The sequence below is a fragment of the Diabrotica virgifera genome, chromosome 4 (assembly GCF_917563875.1).
Source record: "Diabrotica virgifera virgifera chromosome 4, PGI_DIABVI_V3a".
Taxonomy (NCBI): Eukaryota; Metazoa; Arthropoda; class Insecta; order Coleoptera; family Chrysomelidae; genus Diabrotica; species Diabrotica virgifera.
The window spans coordinates 78095537-78101536 of NC_065446.1; positions in this window are offsets into that span (position 1 = coordinate 78095537).

Below are 6000 nucleotides of genomic sequence, written 5' to 3' on the forward strand. Positions count from 1 at the left end.
CACATGTGAAGAGACAGAAAATGGAGCTGGAACGCTCCGCTTGCTCCCAGGTGACTGACTATGTAGCCGGAATAGGTTCCTCTCATGTGGGTGAGGGGTCTATGACTTTCCATGTTCATGTTGTATTACTTCCCCAAAAGGCCGATCTCTCAGTTCTTTATTACTGATTTCCCTCTAGAAAACACGGGATGGATTCTGGGAAAACACTATGAAAACCAGGTACATCCTACGGAACTTTATTTCCCAATAAAGGCTTATTATTTATGAGAAAAGTTCCGCCATTTTGGGTACTTCGACCTACCTATTCCAGGCTGACAAATCAAGTCGTCAGCACACTTGGCTTCTCCCACAAGGAAAAGTCACATTTATCTCAGAACACGAACTCATATTCACCACCAGATGGCCGCTACCAACCCAACGAATCCAAAAAATAGTTTTAGGTTTGTTTAGTGGTGACGTTTTTAAAATAAATATTTTAAAATATAAGAGAAGATAATAATTGAAATAGTTAATTACTATATAATTATATTATAAAATTATAAAATAATTATAAAAATAATTAAAAAGTTCAAAAATAATTTCGTAACGTGTCGAACCGTTTCAACATCAACAGACACGTTGCGCGATTTTGGTCTCAGCAACGTGTTTCAGGATGTCTCAGTAGGCATGTCTCTAGACCAAACTCCGTTGCGAGGTCAAAAATCGCTTGTCTGAGGGCTTCTTTATATGCAGGCGGTTTGCCAACGTCGACTGCGCGGTTTACCTGTTTTATTTGATCTCACCTTAATGCCGCCTTTGAAGTTTCACTCTAATAACAAGCAAAATAGGGGGAAAACAGGTTATTCGCGACGTTTACGTTGGCAAACCGCCCTATATGAGCAAGCCGTAAAGTTTCCCGATTGAAATGGGAAACTTGCTGCAACGACCTGCAACGTTGAGACACGTTGCGCAACAAGTTAATAGTGAAAAAGAAAGTATGTGAACTTTGTACGCACGTAAAAACTTATACTTCTATTATATGATTTCAACGAAATAAATATACTTTAAACAGTTTATTTTTATTTTATTTAAATATTAAATTAATTTTAATGCTTACCACTTTTCAAAAATAAAAAAAAGAATAGGAATGGTCCGGATTTGAACCCAAGACCTCTCGATCTGTAGCTGAATGGTATACCAATAACGTCTCTGTTCGTATAGCTGTTAAAACCCGTACGTTTCTACGCGACTAGAAATGCAAGAGTGGTGGTCTAGCGACTGGGAACCTTGCGGGGTCGCCATGCGCGTTGAAAGATTTTACTTCCAATTTTTCGGAGAGTAGTTCTACTGTCCCTCTTTATACTGTGGTATAGTCTCGGACATAATGACAATTCACGGTAACAAACAGACGAAGTGAAGTATAATAAATATAGTAAATGTTTTAATAATACTTATCTTACTCCCGAGGACGACAAATCCAAAGACACAAAAATTATAATAAATATATTTACTAAATATTCTTTTTACACCTTTTTTTCACTGATATATTTATACAGAACTTGACAGGTTTAGCAACTAACGACATACTGTCTGTGTGCGCATGCGCGCAGAATAATAAAATTCACTCCCAATCGCGCCTAAAGAAGTATAACTTCAAAAATAACAAAATGCATTTATATTTTACTTTAAAATAAATTCGATAGAGCAGTTTGACAGACTTAAATACCGAATCAAAAGAAATAGTAATAAAAATAAATCTAACAGAAACTAAATATCTAACCAACGAATCCTTAGATATACAGTTGAGTCCCTGAATCTTTACCCGTGCGTCTTCATTTAAAGCATACGAAATAAGTCGATGATAAGTCGGAAATTGAAATTTACTAAACCCAACAGCAAGTGACTGTAGGTGACTTGCTGTTGCGTTTAGTAAATTTCAATTTCCGACTTATTATCGACTTATTTCGTATGCTTTAAATGATGACGCACGGGTAAAGATTCAGGGACTCAACTGTAACTGATAATATAACTCTGGATAATAATAATACAAAAAAGGTTGAGTCGTTCTTACATACTTAGGACAAAACATCGACCTGTCAAAGCTTAATTTAAAAGCTGATTTAAATAGAAGCTGTTCTTTAGCATCGGAAGCATTTGGTCGATTACAAATAGTAGATATTTAAATCAAACTTACCAAATATTTTATACTCACTGGCATTAGAGATGTTATACCCGGAAGGAATCATTTATGGAATTTAATTTTTTGGCAACATGGTACATTTTCATCAAGAATGAAACCATAACATTGGCAAGACTTTTTATTGACATGTAATCAAAAAAATAATAATAGTATGTAGCTGAATACACTCTTGTACACTTCTGGGCATTGACAAAATGAGATAATCGATTTCTGCTTGTGGCACCTCGTTCCCAGAAACTTGAACTTCATGGATTAACTGTGCAAGAGTCTGTGGAGGATGATGCAAAGTGGACAGTCTCCTTTCCATCATATCCCACACATGTTCGATAGGATTTAAACCCAGTGAACGGGGAAGCTACGGCAAAATATTAACGCCAGCTTCTTAGAGAACGTCCTTAGTTCGACGATTAATATGGGGACGTGCATTGTCTTCCTAAAAAAGGGCGTTTCCACGGTCATCTAGATAAGGCAGTAAAGTGGTTTGTAAGATGTCACCAACATAACGCGTATCTGTCATAATGCCTCGAATAAACAGAAGTGGTCATCGGCTACCATAGGCAATAACCCCAAACCATTACTCCAACTGTCCTGCGTGGATGTCTCTCAACAGCAAACCCGATATCTTGTCGCTCCCCACGGCGGCTTTTTATCATCTTACGACTATCATTCATACCTAAACAAAATCGCGATTCATCGCTGAATGCTGCATTATGACATTTTTCGACCCCATGTTTCCGTCCTCTGCACCAATTCAAACGTTGATGACAGTGGTCCACAGTCAAAGGAAGCACTCGTCGTGAGCGGAATGAAACCAGTCCAAAGGCTTGAATGCTACGGTATAGGGTACGTATAGTAAGAAGTCTACTTTCTACTCCAAACCATTGGTCAGCGATTTGACGCGTAGTAGCAAAACGGTCTCGCAGAGCCAGTAGTCTAAAGCGCCTATCTTGATTCCCTGTGGTACGCCTCTCGGTTGGCCAGTTGGACTTCTTCGTGTCCATCTACCTTCGTTTGTCCACACGCAACACAATCGCATAACTGTCATTGCCATACAATAAACACGACGTCCAATTTCGCGATATGACAAACCCATATCTCTATAGCAGTGATTCTCAACCAGTGGGGCGCGCCCCCCTAGGGGGGCGCGCTTTTAGCAATGAGGGGGCGTGAAAATATCAAAAAAATAAACTCCTAAAGCATTGACTAATTTACTAAAATCAAAGCAAAGCAAAATTCTGACAAACAAAAAAATAAAATACGCATGAACAAGGAGCTATACATAGTTATAAGCACTGAATACTAAATCAACAAGTTTAATGTAAATTAGTGACTTCCTTGGGCGTGTTTTGCAGAGCAAAGCTTATCGAAACAGGGTGTGATATTAGAAATAGACGCTGTCAGTTCTTTCTCTATATTTAGCTGCGATCTATATTTGGTCTTTAAAGCAGCCATCGCGGAAAATCCTTCGCAAAGGTAGGATGGTGAAAACGGTAATAGTATACGGAACGCTCTGGTTTTCAGTGCAGAAAACTCATCATGTAGCCCTGCCCAAAATTAAAAGAGGGATCTAATATTAAACTGTTTCTTGATTTCGGCATTTGCTGTGAAGTCTATGAAGGTTTCTTCTTCTGCAGTAGAGAGTTGTGAGCAGTGAGTACATGTCTAACTCTATCGATTATCGATTACAAAACATTTAAAAAAAGTATGCCATCTCAGGCATATCTCCCCTAAAGCTATTTCATTCACAGTCATTTAAATTCGTCACGCCAAATAAATCACGCCATTTTAATTTTAACTCGAAGAATTCTCTGTACTCACTATGAAGCGTTTCCCAATGTCTTTTTAGTTTATTCGGTTTCATGCTGCTCAAGGTATAGTATTATTGCATAGATATATTGTTATTGAACGAGGGAGGGGGGGGGGGGCGCGGTAAAAATAATTATGGAAAATTGGGGCGCAAATGGTAAAACGTTGAGAAACGCTGCTCTATAGGCAATAATTCTACCCCTGTCAAAATCGCTAAATTTGTGGTAATTTTGGTGTCATCGAACTCGATGCATATTCTTACACTGAATACAATTAGACTGAGGAATAATAACTAAAAATTTCTGCACCAAACGGAATCCATAAATGGGGCTTTTCACAAAAAAAATTTAACGATAAAATTTCCTTAAAAACTTAATTTAAACTTAAAAAACATTTAAAGATAAATGATTCCTTCTGGGAGTAACACTTCTAATGTCACTGAGTATAGTTTAAAGGCAAAATCAATCTAAGTATTACCGGTTCTGATATATATGGAACTGAAACATGGGGTGCGTTCGGACGACCATAGCGGCTGACTGTCAGCAGAAATCGGCTGAGTGGTTGGATCCAGCCGTGATAGGGAAAGCTTAGTAAATCTCTCAGCGGCTGACTTCTAGCGGTGACGTCTGACAGCTACTGCTGGCTCAGCTGTCCAGCCGCTGTGGTCGTCCGAACGCACCCATTGGCTTTTAAGAATAGAGTAGTCCACAAACTTCGAGTGACTCAGAGCAAATAAAATGAAGTGAGAAGACGATCATAAGTAGGAAGTATCGAAGACAACCATTGGATGAAACGAATTCTTGAATGGCGGCCCATGGTAGGTAAGAGAACTAAAGGCAGACCTCAATCCAGATGAACTGATGATATCATCAAGCGAATGGCTGACCATGAATAGATGCAAAAAAACGGCGAATAGAAATGAATGGACCCGAATCCCTAGATATAACTGATAATATAAGTCTGGACAATAATAATTAATAATTTAGAAAATACTGAGTCGTTTATATACTTAGGACAAAAAATCTAACTGTCAAAGTTTAATGTAAAGGCCAATTTAAATAGAAGATGTTTTTCAGCATGGGCATGGGCAATTTAGAGATCATTCTATCTTTACCTGGTTCAGTGAGAATGCTATTAATGTACTAATAATTGCTTCCTGTACTATATGAAGACAATATTAAAGTGACTTTTTTTTCATTTTAATGAATTCAAATCTTATGACCCTTGTGATTTCATAATAATTTATCGATGTCATCCCAAGAATCTATTAAATTTTAATGGCTCAACTTTTCTGAAAGGTATTCTTTACGAAAATCCATAAATATACATTAGGCCGCTGTCCAGCCCAAATATACTATTTCGATGACTTTACGCCATCTGTCGTTTTCGTCTGAGAAAAATATATTTGAAATACTTTTCTCGGCTCTATTGGAATTTACTTCATAATTCATAAATGGCATTCCAATGAACGATGCTTCTGACCCTATTTTACCTTTCGAGAGAAAGACGCTCAGAAATTATAATTATTTTACTATATTATATGAAATGCTTTCTCAGGAATTGGAGTGAATAAGATTATAATTCCCCCGTCAAATTTTATAAATTTTTGTTTAGTCAATCGATTCCTATAGTCACCCAAATCCTTGTTAATTAAGTTGTTAAAAATAGTTATCTCAGATTTGAAGTAAAAATTTACAAGAATAAAAAACCGCTAAACGCCGTAAAAATGAGTGGCGCATAAAATATTCCAGCTACTAAAGATCTAATATGAATATTACGTGGCGCGAAAATGGATTTTCATTTGATGCAAAACAAAATTCTAGTTTTATTTTAAAAGATTTTTCCATAATATTTGCTAAATTTGAAGTAAACGCGCCACAAAAGAGTAACTTTGATACAGTTTGCATTTTAAAACTCTTTTGTGGCGCGTTTACTTCAAATTTAGCAAATATTATGGAAAAATCTTTTAAAATAAAACTACAATTTTGTTTTGCATCAAATGAAAATCCATTTTC